This window comes from Halyomorpha halys, unplaced genomic scaffold, assembly GCF_000696795.3.
Source record: "Halyomorpha halys isolate HHAL.00 unplaced genomic scaffold, Hhal_1.1 Scaffold58.1, whole genome shotgun sequence".
Taxonomy (NCBI): domain Eukaryota; kingdom Metazoa; phylum Arthropoda; class Insecta; order Hemiptera; family Pentatomidae; genus Halyomorpha; species Halyomorpha halys.
Genome location: NW_027110919.1, coordinates 2897803 through 2914682, shown reverse-complemented (window position 1 = coordinate 2914682; position 16880 = coordinate 2897803). Strand labels below are relative to the sequence as shown.

Sequence of the window (16880 nt, the reverse complement as noted above, 5' to 3'; positions counted from 1 at the left end):
ATTTTAGTATGTATGAGATCATTTATCAATATTACCTATTGCCCACAACTGTGTGGCAGATTGTAATATCTATCAATAAATAAATCTATCTATCTATCAAAAAAAAAAAATTTGTGAATGATCCCATATGACGTATCGATAGAGCTTGTAACTCCATTTTGGAAATATTTTAGAAAAAAACAAGTAAGAGTTTCACAAGAATTAATACAAACTTAGTACCTACAGCTTTTGAAATATATAATAAGCCTAATTATTAATAGATTAGAAATATCCAAGTAATTCATTTAGTACATTCAAACAGGGTTTTGGAGCGACTTTTTCGAGTTGGTCCGTTCCGGTATTTACTCTAGTTAGTACAATAAAATTTTACAGATGCAAAACCATTTAAAAAAAAAAATTGGTCATGAATAACTAATTTTGTAATTAATTATTAAACATTATGGAGAATAGATAAATCAGTTTGAGAAGTCGACATGCCATGCTTCAAGCAAGTCTAGGTGCTTTTCTGCCCCAATTCGAATAATAGCTCAACAATAAAAAATATATATTTACGTGTGGATATTTTTAAAGTAAATTATTTTAAAATGATGAAAAATAGAATAAATAATGTGAAATATTATGATATTACTTTCTATAAAGAATATTGCCTGTCAACTAAAAGAAAAAATATTTTATATATAATTTATTAAATTTCTTGCAACTGGTATTTATTTATTAAATAAATTAAATGGTATCCTTGTTAAGTCCCACACTGTTTATTATATCTATAGTCCAACGTTTCGGCCAATGAATATTCATCAACATCACAATCTTTAAATTACCTCTGAATATCTTCTGATAAACCTTTTATGCTGTTTAATCCATAATATTTCTAATTAATTGCTTTATTATTTGTTATTTTATTTCCCATCCTATCTTTGGACTTTTTAAGGTTTATATCCCAAATTTTTTAAATTAATTTTTTTTTTTAAACTTTTCAAGAAATAATTTAAATATCATACTTTTTACTGTTTTCAGCCTACTAGCATCCGTTATTCTTATAGCCTTATTTACGTAATTATTAATTATGATAACACCATAATTTGATATAAGGAAACAATATGTTCAAAAGAAAAATACTTGAGTAAATGTATATAGTAGAGAACATCAATTATACAGTAAATTTTATAACAGATACAAGGTATTTGAACCAATATTATGCAGAGATTTAGTAAAATAAATTTATGAAGAATATAGGAAAAAACTTTTGTTACTATTTACAATTAATTTAAATATGACTTTTAATAATTGGAATAAATAAAAATTGAGACCAAAACGCAATTTGAATAAAATAATATAATAAGCCTGAGTGTGTGGAAGGTTAAAAACAGTTTGTTTATCTAATAGTGGATAGTGTAGTTTTAATCTAAAATTATTTTTTTTAAATTAATTAAGTTTTTCATAGGTTGATTTTGACTTGTAATTGATGACCTTGGCAAAATAGCCTGTAAAACAATTTTTAAATTTTGATGTGAGGTGTGAATTTATATTTGAGGTATGGTATATTATAAATAATAATGTTGTTGTTAAAATTGTTACAAATGAATACATAATAAGCTTTTAAATGTTTAGATTGTCCTTGAGGATGGCCGAATTGGCCGAAACGTTGGATTATTGATATAATAAAGATTATGAGACTTAACAATGATACTATTTAATTTATTTAATAAAAAATAATATTTTTAAAAGTCAAAAATAGTAACACATAATAAATTAGTAGTTTAATAACATTAAATTTATTAGTGGGCTAAATACCAATCAATTTATTTGCCAAAGTAGGGCTGGTATATCTAAAAACTATACTAAAGTGAAATTAATTCTAGTAACCTTTTGATGCCAGAAACTATTGCTAACTTTACATACCTTGACCTGATGTCAAACAAGCCTCAACTGAAGCTATCAACTAACTGGATTTTTTTTTATTCCGCCATTGTTGGATTCACTGAGCGAGGTCTAAAAACATTATATTTACTTCGAATTTAAACTAAAATTAATAATCTGGATGAGAAAGACTCTAACTGACATGAAATTTTGTACTCTTTATATAGAAAGTTTAAGTCGAAATGTGCGGACTAGAAACGGTGAGCCGTATAAGATGCGGTTTAGACCATTGGAATCGTGCAGTTTAAAACGATACTAAAAAGTGAAATTATTGCGGCTCTTGCGGTTAACGATATGTTTAGGTACTAAATGATTTGATAGCAATGTTTTATGTGATTTTTTCTTTTTACAGTTTATCTTTTTAAGTATATATTTGGTTTCTGTACGATAGGAAACTAGAACGAAAATAATAAATTCACTATTCTTTATAAAAAGTGATAGACTCCTTTTTATCGATTGTATTAGATGTCTTGTTAGGTTGTATAAGTTGATTGACTTTACCTGGATTCTAATTTGGACGTAACAGATATTTTCTGTTATTTTCCCTTTGTTATTATGCCAATCTCTTGCGGTCTGCGATTTCTCCGCGGAAATATTTCTGGAAGTTATTCCATCCGAAACACTGGCTCACGAGGTAGTTAGCAACGTTTATAAAGATATTTACCATTATAGTTATGTTTGTGTCGTTTTATCTCTTGTCATTATTAATCATTGTGACTTTGGCTCAAAAATAAGTTAAGCATCGATACGATGTTTTTGTTAATATTTTAAGTTTCAACTATTTCTCAAACAATTTGTCATTACTTAAATGTTGATGTTTTTAAAAATATTAGGACAACTGTAGACTGAACAAAGAATATAGAATTAAATGTTTTGTTTTTGTAACTTTAAAGTTAGTTTCACCTTTCTCATTTCTAATATCATTAAAAAATGTTGATTAAAAATTAAAAAAATAATTTCCTATGAAATATTATTCAAACAGTTATAATGCTAAATCAATTATACTATTTCAAAGGCAAATTGAACCCTGTTTTACTTCTTCAATTCTTTATCCCAGTGGACGTTTCGAGCTAAAACGAGCTCATTTTAAGCCTGCAATAAATTATTGTTCACATTTAACAATTAAAAAAAAAATGCTAACGTACAAATTAGTTTTTAAAAAAAATTACAATTGTGACTCATTTTACAATGTATACATTTTTTATTGAAATGAGATGAATTAGTAATAATCAAATTTGGTGAATTTTTAAAAACTGAAAAATATAAACATGATTGTGTAATGAGTTAAAATATTACTGTGGTTAATTTATATGTTGGTACATATTTTTTCTAATTGTTAAATGTGAATTATATATGAATTGATTTTAGCTTAAAACCGTTGTAATAAGGAATTGGAGAAGTAAAAAAGGGTTCTTTGTTCTTGAAATATTATAATTGATATGTTAATAAAAAATTATAAGATAAATATTATTATTTTGCGGTATTTGATCACATTTTGTTTTTGTTTGTAAATTACACCTCATGGCGCTTGGTACATTTTTACAGGAAAGTAAAAAAATGTATTATTTTTATTTATCTTTTATTGCTTCGAGAACAAATCGCCATAAGCACTAAAATGATAGTTCGTTCCATAATGTAAGGTTACGGTTGACCTCAAGATGTCTGAAAACAATCTGAGTCATATTTTCATGACTATATTCATATTAAAAAAATTGTTTCTATCATAATTCGTATTCTTTATTTATAAAACAATTGAATACGAATTATATTAAACCATCAATATATCAATATACAAATTTAAAAATATTAAACCATAAAAACTTAGAAGATATGAGAAAATAAAATTATTCATTATTGTTATAAACAATAGAGATTTGGTTGCATAACGAATCAATAGACCTAAAATTTGTAATTTTATGTGCAATTCATTAATTTATTGAAGTTTGAAAAACCTGAGAATGAGTCAATTTTACTTTAGTTATATAAAATTAGTAACTACATATTTTGCTTTCACTTCATGATTTATTATTTATTTAAATACATCATGGGTCATATATTGTTAATCTATTAAGACAAAATAAATATTTAAAATAATATAGTGGTATTAATATTTTTCAAGTTTCAATTAATAAATATCATAAATGACGGTAAAATAATATTTTAATATTTATATATCTAATTACAGAAAAAGAAATTTGAATACTTTTTTCAAAGTAGTTTATATTCCAATAATGATTAATAAATTAAAATTAAAACGGTAGATCTGTTTCATTTTTATGACTAAATTAAAAAAAGGTATTTTTTTTCCCCAATTCATAATAATAGTAGAGGCATACATTACTGGAAAAATGCATCGATGATATATATGTTATTTTTTCCAATACTGTTGTTTTTTTTCACTTTTAAGAATATAAGAAAGATTAAGGTTTAAGAATACTTCCAGGTTTCAACTCTTTGATTTTAGGATTGGAAAAATTTTGTTTTCATTATGAATAGCAAATAATTCTAAATAAGAAACAATATTTAAAAGTAACAGATTGGTAAAGAATAGCCTATCGCTTAAAATAAGTATTGTATTATAAAGTTGGACCAGCTAAAATTTTGGTAAATAAAAACTTCTGGGACATATTTCTTCATGTTCTGTAGTTGGAGCTTTGGTTTTAGCATTGTTAAAAAATTAATTCCAACTTGAATCGAAATATTTGAATCAATGTTAAGCTGAAATCAGAGCTGTTAGGAATTCCAAACCGATGAGCCACGAACTAATTAGAAATCGATGTCCTAATGAACTGGGCCGTAAAGATCGTTCGAGTCATTCCATGGTAAAAACTTTTACAACCAATTTGGCCACGAGCCATTGGGTATATATTGGTTCTGAACCATAGAGTTTGTTATGATGCTAATTAAAACAGAACAGTAATTGAATATATTATCCGATATTGTTTTCGAAATCGATAAAATTAACATAATCTATATTTCAATTTAAATATGTATAACATGAGAGAAACTTCGAAAATAATGGCTATAGGTAACGGCTATAAATGTAAAGTTAATTTTAGTCAAATTATTCATTAATGAGTCATGAAAAGTACACTTTATATTTAAAACACAGTCGTAAAACATAGTACTAAAAACTTTCACAATGTTATAATGCTTATTAATTACCATATTTTCTTCAATACTGGAATCAGTTTTGTAATTTAATACTAGCATTATTTCTTTGAGGGTATAAACTTAACAATTTTTTTTTTTTATAATATTTTGATTTATTTGATATAACTTGATTTGATATAATTTGATTTATAAATCTGACAAGACGTGCAGTGAAGCCAAAAAACTCGATATAACTTTATTCAATTCGCAATTGAATTAACAGACACCACCAAAATGTCAGTACTGTAATAATAATATGACAATTAGCCACATCTTTCAAAAATGCCAATATTACAGCTCACGACTTAATAGTTTTGGACTAAACCCGGATATATGAGACAATGATAAAACAATATAATCATTATTTGAATTTTAAAAATCATAATATTTACTTTCGTAGATATAACATAAAATAGTCAAAAAAATACATAAACGAATGTCGTTGATGACAATTTTAACGCCATTAAACATAAATAAATGAACGATCTTCAATCTACAATAAATGTAGGGTACCATATTTCACGACTAACAACGTTTCGGGATTCTCTCTCTTCTTCAGGTTCACAAAACAATATAATTTAGTGCGGTTAATCCTCTACATTTATACATTGATATCAACCATTTAATTTTTTTTAAATTATAAATTAGATATTTAAAAATTAATCATTACATTTTAGTTATTTTTCAGTAGCCTCATTACTTTACCTTTTACTTTTTAATAATCAATTATTCCTCACAACGTTTCGTGCTGTCCATCCATCTTAAAAAATATCCAAAATTAATTTTATTTACATTTTTTTTAAAAATAAATTATAAACAAAAATGAATTAGGAAAGAAAAAAACACAAGGTATATAAATTGTCAGTAACAAAAAACTAAATTGTAAATAAAATGAATTTTGGCTATTTTTCAAGATGATTGGTAAAACTTTTTTTCTTTTTTAATTTTTTATTTAATGTAATTTACAACTGCACAAAATAATACAATAGGTAAATATGTAGTATGTTTCATATACACTTGAAAATCTTGGGAAGGAACCACCTATTGGTGGTACTTCAAACATTATTTTAAATTAGAAAGTCCCGTGGCCATCTTCTTTTCAGACGCCACAGAGGATATTCAGGGATTGTTAAGAATGAAAGATTAAGAATTAATGGGTTAGGATGGTTAAGGAGTTTTGAATGAAAAGACGCATATCTGTTTTGGGTCATATCTGCAACGAATGGGATGTTAAGGTCTTTGTGAATGAGTTTATTTGTGACGTAATAAGGAGCATCAAGGATTTTACGTAGGATTTTGGATTGTAAGAATGCGGGAAGAATTTGATGGTTTGGTGGAGCCCCAGAGCTCAATTCCATATGTCCAAATTGGTCTGATTATCGTAGTGTATACTAATTTTTTGTAGTGAATTGGAAGTTTAGAGCGTTTGTCAAGTAAGTGTTGTAGCAATCGGAATCTACGAGCAGTTTCTTGTCGTTTCAGTCTTGTGTGTAGATTCCAAGTAAGTCTCTTGTCAAGATGGAGTCCTAAGTATCGAATCTGTTCAACAGGCATTAGTGGTGTATTTAGAAAGGATACAGTAGGACAGGAGGGCAGAGGTTTACGACGGAGAGTAAAGGTGATCTGGTGGGATTTGTCAGGATTTATTTTGATTCTCCAGTTTTTAAACCATTCTTCAATAGATGTTATGTGTTCCTGTAGTGTTTGTGATGCATTAGTTGGGTCGTAAATAAAACTTAAATGTAAAAAATAATAAATAGCACGTTGCAACTATGTTTATAATGAAGACCTGAAGTGGAACGGACAGTCCGAAACGTGGGGAATAATTTAGCGTTGTAAAATAGAAGCTCGAAGTAAGAAGGCTAAAATAACTAAGAAAGTAAAAAACATCATAAATCGCTACCTTCAGAAAAAGAAAACTACTAAATTATCGTAGTTACTATAATATACAATTTTTCAAAATAATGTTACAATTCTTAATTTTATTTATATATTGATCTCATTCAGACTCATATCTAACCAAAGAAATACCTGCTTGTCAAAAATGTATATTTATTATTTCGTTATATTTGATTTTTATTAAATTATTTTATTTAGTACAGAAGTGTCCATAACATTACTCAAGCCTTGAATGGACTGAGGTTAAACATTTTCTTCTTAATTTTTCTACCTCTCTACTTTTATTTCCATTGTTAATGTTATATCCTGCTATTTTTAAATTAATATTTTAACTATCTAGTTTATATTTTTAAAATTTACATTTATATTAATTTCTATATTATAATTTTAGTTTTTTAATATGACATAGATATGAGTAATGTTGCTAGTCTCAGCTGTATAGTATACAGTTTGTTTTACCTTTCTTCTAGTTATGTAAATAGCCTTTAATCTTTCTGCTACGAAAATCTTTACGGCTCTTTAAAATAAAATTTATAATGTTGCCGTATAATATGTTATTTATAAATTTATGGAATAAACCGCATACAATTATAATGTAGTGTGAAGCTGAAGATGGAGCAGATACGAAAATTTGGTGTAATGAGATTTTATTTCTTTCGATACGAGAAGTTACTGCTAGTGTGAAGCTGAAGATAAAGCAGATACGAAAATTTGGTGTGATGAGATTTTTATTACTTCCTTTAAGAAATGTGAAGCTGAGTGATAAGGCAGATACGAAAATTTGGTGTGATAAGATTTTTATTTCTTCCTTAAGAAGAGTAAAGCTTATAATGGAGCAGATACGAAAATTTGGTGTGATGAGATTTTTATTTCTTACTTCCTACATTTTAACATTTTACTGGATGAACACATAATTCAAAGGATCGATACATAGATTTTGTTTTTAAAGGATCAATCGTTACATCAAACGATGAAATAACGTATTTACCTACCCAATATAAATTTCCAGGAAAATGATAATTTCGAGAATTTTTTTTTTCTCATTTTTCAATTTTCTTAAAAGAAAGTGAGAGTATAGAATAAGTATAAAAACATTGATTCCTTTATTATTTAGCATGGTAATACTTCTACGTACTATACATATCATAATAATAATACTGGTGATTAAAAATAAAATCTTACTATTATTATAACAACTGTGGAAATTTATTTATTTATTTTTCTTAATTTAATTATCAAATTATTTCATATTTTATATTTATTAACTTTTTATTGCTGCTTAAAAGGGGAGATGCATAATTAATTCACATAAATAAAATTAAAGATACTCTACCATAAACGTTTATGAAAATTCAGCATTTAACGCCTGTCAGAGTGTTTCCTTGAGGATAAAGGCCAGCTGATATTAAAGAACAAAGTGCAAAGTTGATGATGCAGTCACACTATCACATTCGGTAAATAAATCTTAGAGAAAAAGTTGACAAAAATTCGAGAACTTACTTCGAACTCCAAACACTGAGCCCGTTGTAGCTGAGTGAGTTGAGGTGTAGCCTTAGCAACCTCGTCTGCAGCGGGACCGGTTCGATTCCTATTAGGGCGGGTTGACTCAAAAATTGACTCTCCACTCTGGTTAGAGCAGTTACTTACAGAGTAAAAGAAAAAACTCGCAAACATGTATATTAAACCTTATCTAAATATAATTAAGATTGCTTTTAAACTCTATTTAGTTTTTCAAAAATGATTAGGAAAAGGGCCAATTCAGGAAATATTTCCCAGACCTCGTTGGAAATTTCAGATTTGTCTCTCTTTCCCAATAGTAAGTTTATTGCAGTGAAACCAATTGTAAAGGCAGACACACACACACATGCCATTTTGTAAAATTTGGTTATTTTGATTCGGAGGACCTTTAAAAATATATTTTTGTAGAATACTCAGATTTGTAGTTTTTGCTATACTGAATTGCATATATAGATAAATGAATGTTAAAATATCATTAAAAATTTTCCAAATACCGTTTCTTAGGAGTTAGTGGTTGACACGCATGACTAGAAACTCCCTATATTTTATATTTGTTTATTCTTCTTTCACTGACATTTATACATTACACAGTAAACAGACCGATATGTCGCTGGTATATTTTGAGGCAAGAATGGATGCCAAGAAAGGACGAATAACCTCCGAAGTAGGGCGGTTGGGAAAGGAGACACCCGGGGGCCTTTCCCTGCCGAGAACATTGTCAACAATCATAATTGTGTGACCGTTTCGTCTGCGATTGTTCCGACGCAAGATGGACAATGCGCGACCAAGGAAGTTGTGGAACCGACTTCATAGAAGCTTAAGCAACTAAAGAGGATGTTTTGCATCATTCTGTTACAGTGTTGTTAAGAATAAATTGTGGGGTCGCAGATGAATAGTCAGTGAATGCCGTACAATTTTAGTTCTTTTTTAAAGTATGTGTGTAAAAAATAAATAAACAATTGTTTTATAGTATTCTCCTGTTAGTCGTGCGGATCAGAAGTTGCGCTAACAGAAACTATTAATTTGAGTTTGAAATTAAAATTAATAATTTTATTCTGTTATATTTATTTTATGCATTGAGGACCATCAATCAATTGGGAGCCCATGGAGCTATAAGATATGCCCGAAAAAAATTTGACTACAATTACGAAACCGTAAATTGTAATTAATAGCTTTCTATTCTAAGGACAAATTATTGTAATTTTCTCATGAGAACAAAGCTTCTCTACCTTCAGTACTGAGAAGTAAACATGTTTTCTCAGATATGGCAGATTTATATTTTATTATTATAATTCAGCTTTGAAATAATGTTTAATAATTTATGAATATTTTTTATAATAATTAAAATTATTTGGTTTAATAATTTCTTGGTGTCTTGCAGCACCTGTCGTAAGTCCCTCATCAACTGTAGGGGACCTCTTGGACAGATCTATCGTGTGCTAAAAGACACAGTAGGTGTGCTTGGGTACTGATCTTCTTTACTACTATTCATTTAATTTGATCTATTCCTCCACAGCTTATTCACTGAATATCTTAGTTTTGAGGATAAGTAAGAATAAATCAATAAAAAAATATATATATAATTTAATGAATTCCACCTTAAGAATTTATTTTAATTTTAAAAAGTTAGAAAAAATAGATTAAATTTTAATGTTAATTATAGCAATATATAAATAACAATATGAAAATAATAGAGTATTACATAAAAGCTAGTCCATCTCAAATGCTTTATGCTAGCAAGTTAGCAGCCAGTCAAGACAACTATCGAATGATGAAATACTGTTAGTAGACATTATAATTAGTTTATCCATCTAAATTATCATCAGACAAACTTAGCAAGAAAACTGAAATTATATTTGAAATACAAACAAAATTCTAACCAGTAAAGCATTAATGCCATCTCACGGAATTACAATTTAGCAGTCAAAGTTTAACAGTAATAGGTCTTTAATTTTGGTTTGAACTTCTGAGGAAGGAACTTATCGCGCTTATCTTAATAATTAAGAATTTGTGCCCTTAAAACTAAAGTTTCGGCTACTTATTCGTTTTATATCCCCTAAGTCAGGGCTGTCTCCACCATCAAACAGAATTGCAAATTTTTAAAAAATGAAGTACATTAGATTAGATGTATTTATTGGCTTATGTTACAACGTAGCTATGGAGTCTGGCCCAATTGGAGTTAGTAAATTAGTATATCAATTTTAAAACATAATATTTCGATATTAAAATACAGAATTATTACATTATAGTATAGAAATATTAATATACAGTATTTCTATTAGAATTTTAGTAGAAACGTTAAAATTTATAGCATTGTACAAATAATACTAACAAAAAACTTTCTGTATAGTTTCTGTTAGCGATTTTGTACATACAAATTTAAAAAAAAAATAAATATATCATATTCAGTTAAAACATATTACATTATAGCATGCTGATATTATATATAATACAAAAATGGAGGAAGTTAATCCCATAATAAAGTAAGAGAACTTTAGTTTTTTCACAATCAATAATTGGTATAGATATAAATAAATGAGGAACCTGTGAGCTAAAGCACTCGGATAGGTGACCGCCCGAAATGGTTATCATGCCACGCTGCTTTTCCATTTCTGTCAACCTACTGGAGGCTACTCACACACACTGAGGATAGCCCCTACACCGAGTACCACTTTGAAGTTTTCCAGGTTGTCAAATAGCCACCCGGAAGTTTAAGCCATTGACGATTTACTTCAGGGAAAGAAACCCCATGCCCCTGCCTGAACAGCCGTAATCCATGGATTAAGACCGATTTGTCATTACCCTTGAACCCGAGTGAGTCGGTGGGAAAGATACTCTCGTATAGGGTCATAAGGGAATGGATATGGAACTATGGGTGACCGGACGCTATGATATGAAAGCAATGGTGTACTCCCTTCAATGTATTTGTGTTCCCATAAGCAATAAATGTCTGTAAAAAGATATCGTCTAAGCATTTTAACTGTCTGGAGTCTCCAGTTTTCTCCTTTAGTAAATTATAAATTCTTTCATAGTTCATATTTTATTGCTGTTAACAAAGCAAAAATTACTTCAAATTATTTAATTAATTATTTCAAATAATCAAAATAAAAGGTTCTTTAGAGGAAAATGTTTCGAAAATTCGGTATTTAATCCCTACTCATCTATATTTCAATGAGGATAAGACCTAACTGATATTAAAGACCATTTGATTACGCATTGATATTTTTAGAGAAAATCGAAAAATTGGAAAATCGTGTGAAAAATTCTATAAAGTGGCACTTCTGGTCAGTCGATTTTATCGAATGAATTGCTTTAACAACCCAGGCCAAAACCCGCCTTAAATATGTAATTTCAATTCCCCACTTTTCATTTTTGACCTAGGCTACTCACACACAAAAACCATTTTGCGAGACTAAGTTATTAAACAAAAAAAAAAAAAAAGATTTTTGTTTTATATACGCCTCCTGTATTTTTTTAACTGTATATTTTACGTATTTTTAAAAAATTTTATTCATGCCAAATTTACGTAATTTTTTTTATTCTTATCATTGGTTATTCATGTTGTTTATATTTATACTATTTTATGTCTTCCTTCCTTTTATTTATATACAATTTTCTTAACACTTAATTTTTGGATAATATTCATCCTACCGTAATTTACTTTATTGTATCTTATTGTTGTAATGTTCTTAGTTATTTATGTATCTTTTTAGCCCTGATGAAGCCCTGCAAAGGGAGGCGAAACGTCGGACATTAAATAGTTATAAACTATTTGTTCAACTCTGTATATATATATTTATAAATCTTAATTTATAATTTATACTATTAATATAATAATTAATAATAGTAATTTTTGGTGTATCATCGATCTCTACGTGCCCATCGTCGACTCCATTTACTCGTACATATTGTGAGGTCTTTTTCTTTTTAAAATAGAGTTGACTGTAAGAAGATGAGCTAAGACATTGAGGTAATGATAATGGTTTGCATGGACGCATACTAACTAGGACCAATTGTCAATGAAGGATGGATCAAATGAACCTCCCTCGCAATCTTCCGCTGACGGACGCACACGCGATCTAACTTTTTCCATCAGCCTTCTGATTATTTTTCAAGTTTTCAATAGAACTTTCCAAATTTGCAAACTTTTAGCCGGAATTAGGAAAAGTTTTTAAAAGTGTAAACTAGAGCGTGGATTAACGAGTTAGTGAGAAAACGTGAAGTTCATTTCGTTTCAATAATAAAGGAGTAAACCTGGCGATTCCTGTGAATAATTAGTATTATTTATACTCCATATTTGTTTGTTAAATTTCAAATTATCCTAAAATACGTGGGTTTTTTCATGATAAATGTACTGTGATAGAGCCATTATGCCGTTATGTCTAGGATCGTAAATACGGGAGAAAAAATAGATCTTGTAGATAATTTTAGAAATACATAAAATTATACATAACTAAAACAAGAGAGTTTAGATACTTTTACCACTCTCCACTGTTTGCTAATTTTTAAATCTCTCTTAAATAATTCACAAATTAGTTTTAATTCACAAATTATTCATCTTTACTTTATGAATCATTAAAGATAAAAATAATCTTAGTATTTTTTTAAACTTTCAAATTATAGACCTTCTTAGTATCGATTCCACATCATTAAAACAAAGCCAAATCTTATGAAAGAAAACACACATCGTTGGAAAGATATTCAACAAGATATTCTTTGTAAAACTCATCTCTCTGATCATATTCCTACCACCTTTTTCCACTTCCATTTTTGTTATTTTATCTTCTCAATTTCTTTTATCCCATGATTTTTACTTATATTACAACCATATCTGGACTATAACAAAAGAAAAAAAAATTACTCAATGATAGTTATAGTAAGATAATGTGTTATAAGTACGCTATTCTCATTTTTAATTTATTTTACTTAAAGTTTTAAATTTTTAAAGAAAAGGAAAATAATTATTTTCAAGATATATTTTTCAGTTATTGCTACTAATTATGAAATAAATTAAATAATCAACCGCTGGTCTAATAAAACTTCATGCCCAATGTCATTTTATGAATTTAACAATTTAGGCTGCAATCCTTTTTAAGTCCTGCAACACGGGGTGTGCCAAGGTGCAAACACCAAATTCTATAAACTTAAGAACCATTTGTAGGGTACGTTTCGTTTTTCGTTACTCTCCTTTACCTTACTCTAATTTAAAAGTTATTACTTTACACAATAATTCCCAAAGTGTGCGCCGCGGTGCTGTCATAAGGGCGCCGCGAAACATTCAATTAAATAATACAGCAATTTTCATGGAATTTCCAATTCTCGAATTTTTGCACCAATATGCAATTTTGCAGCTTTCGAGTCTTTGCAGGTGGTTGTCCAGTCTCAATGTAGATATTGCCGAAACAGTTGAAATTAGATATTTTATATTATCCTAAGGAAAATAGGAGGTATCTGTTTTTAATTGTTCTCTGTTAAATGGGTAATCGCTTTTAAAAAGGAAAGTTTTCCATTTTTTTAAGAAAGTCAAAAATTTAGAAAAAAAAATCTGTTGTGTTAAGTGCGCTGCGGAAAAAATCCGGTTATTTAGGGAGACGCAAACCGAAAACGATTGGGAAACTCTGACTTTACATATTGTTTTTCCACAAAATCTTTGGTTTTCCAACCGTCTTTAATAAGTCTATTAATTACTCTTATTTCCGGAAATGTTTTTTTAATCTAGAAAAAAAAATTCATCTTATCTCAATCTGTTAATTATCAAATACTTTAATAGTTTTTCGAATTTTTCAGGATCACTACCCCTTACTATATATTCCACGTATGCATAAAAACTGCTGCAGATATTTATACTTTTAATTTTTGTTAGCTATTAATACCATAAGTTTACTTTATTCTGTTCAAATATCAAAAAATTACATTACTAGGATTAATTATTTTGTTGTTTTTATTTATTCTTTACTCTTAGGCTCTAATGGCCATTAAATATTTTTTAAGAGTTATTCTAAAGGGACGTGTCCTAGAATAAATAAAATTATATGTTTTTTTATTCATTATTATATACTCCAAATCGATACAAATACATACAGAGTATTCTGAATACCACCTTAACCCCAGCTAAATGGATTTTAGTTTTTGTTTGAAAATCAATGCAGCTATAGGAATAACAAATATATACTTATATACATATACATATAATTAGACTATAGATACAATAAGTTGCATGGAGATAATATCACTTAGTCAGTCAGAAATAGTCGTTCAATGAATGAAAGTTAACTGAATTGAATGTATTTGCTCATTTAAGATATTGAATAATTAACTACTTCGTTGAAACTTTCTCAATCAATTTGAATGATAATCAGTTCAAACAGACAGGGTTCACTAATTGTATTCTAATGGACCAGAGACAAGAAGCAACAGGACAAAGACCACAGAGCGTTAAGCTGCTTCTCGTGACCAGAGCCATAGATCATTCTCGGCCAATTGCTCTGCCACTCCACAACTTGTACACAGCTCTCACTAACGTCATTTCCAAACAAAGCTGCAACGTGGTTCCTTTAGGAGGTCGGACATGGAAAACAAGGGCGTAAAAGGGAAAATGACATCATTGGGAGAGCACGCGAGGGAGGCAATATGCTCTGTCAGCGGAAGGATATTTTGAAGGTTTATTGGCCATCATCGCTTGGGCACGAGGCTATAGAAAATAGTCCCTTCTCTGTCACACAAAATGTTTTGGCAATTTTTATTGTTTTAAAAAAACCCGTAATGCCAATAAGGCAATTATAATTGATGATCAGTAATTATTTTATTAATATAAATCTCTAAATAGCATTGTCATTTTTTACCTCTTAAAATAGTTTATTTTCCTCACTCAAATTTATATTAATATTACACTTGCGAGAACTCTCCCATTATGATTCCTTCTTCGCTTAAATTCATTCGAAATATAATATATTGTACTCATTTGTATAAACAATATAATATTATCAAGAATGCCCATTAAACACAAACAATTGGTGAAGCTCTATACTTTATAATGACTATCTTTAGGTAACAGTTTACGTAGTAATCACGTTGCTCCACTGGAAAATATCACATCTGAAGTTAAAATTCAGTTAAATTTATATTAACCCTGAATTGTAATCGCAAAGAATTCATAGATAGGCCGTGCATGAATAGTTGTTTTAGAGGGACTACAAATGCTTGGTGGAAACCACGGGTCTGAATAATATGAGACATGAAAATTGTAAATCGGTTGAGCCTTTCGCTCAGAAAAACGTCATAACGTCAGAAACAGACTGACCGAACATATTTATCATATTATTTTGAGCTCAAATTGTTCTAAACATTCTTGGAATATGACAATGTAATTTAAGTCACAATATCTATGAATTGGTCAAGTCTTTAGCGCAAAATATTGATAGATAAGCACAGACAGACAAAACATCCGCGATATCTGGTTTTATTATTTGAGCCACCAATAATAAAAATCTGAGCCGTTAGAGAGTAGCCTGAGGCAACAATGCCCAGTGGAAGATAACCTTAGCTAACTAACGTTTAATTTTTGGGTATTAAAACACAGGAGCCATTTTAAGTTCCCACAGAACAGTTTTTGGGTTCTCATGTCCACAGTGAAATATTTAAAACCCATTTTGTACCGATTCAATCCGCGCGACTTACTTCTGCTAGAGTTATAAAGTTAGAGTTTATAAACCTCTCACATATTTTTAATAATTTTTATTGAAGCTTCTGTAAAAATTTAAGAATCAAAATTGAGATTCGTCAATTCTATGCGCAATTTTCTTTCTTTTGACACCTCACTGGTCACTTCTGAGAGCCGACAAAAGGATCAATACTACCGCATTATGTATACGATTAATAATTTAATATTTGTTTTACGAGTTGTTTCCTCTCCAGATAAATTATTTATTTTTTTAACTACTAAGTAGTATCTAAATTTAAAATCTAAATTCACTTATCTATTTATGACATATATAGTAAGGGGAAGGATTGCAATCATGAAAATAGACGAAATCTAATTTTCAACGGAAATAAATTAAGTAGAAAGATAAATTTGTAAAATTTTAGTTCCTCCACTAACTTAAGTTCTTAATACGCTGATTAGACAAAAAAAAAAATGGTTTTCTGGTCTTGATCAAATTACTCTTGTTAAATGTAGATCCGTAAATAAATATTTTCCTAAAATTACATTAACATATTCATCCCATGGTCGGGAATACTCAACATGGTTGGATTAAAAAAGTTATTAAATCTGATTTATTACAAGAATCCATCAAAAAAAATAATTATTCCAGAGTTTGGTGATATTGTATATATTATTTTTACTATTATGTTATTTTATTTATTTATTTTCATACAGATAGTCTGATTAT

The 16880-nt window shown here is 28.7% G+C and overlaps 2 protein-coding genes across 2 annotated transcripts in view; one reads left to right on the top strand and one right to left on the bottom strand.

Annotated features, from left to right (window-relative positions):
- LOC106692462 (caspase-14) overlaps positions 1–2119 on the bottom strand; it is a 106009-nt gene extending 103890 nt beyond the window's left edge. Inside the window, exon 1 of the transcript XR_001344969.3 lies at positions 1903–2119. The gene's annotated coding sequence lies outside the window, so the exon portion shown is untranslated. The remainder of the gene's footprint in view (positions 1–1902) is intronic.
- Positions 1–16880, top strand: part of LOC106692463 (ciliary microtubule inner protein 2B) — a 96530-nt gene that overhangs the window by 50767 nt on the left and 28883 nt on the right. The gene's annotated exons all lie outside the window — the stretch shown is intronic.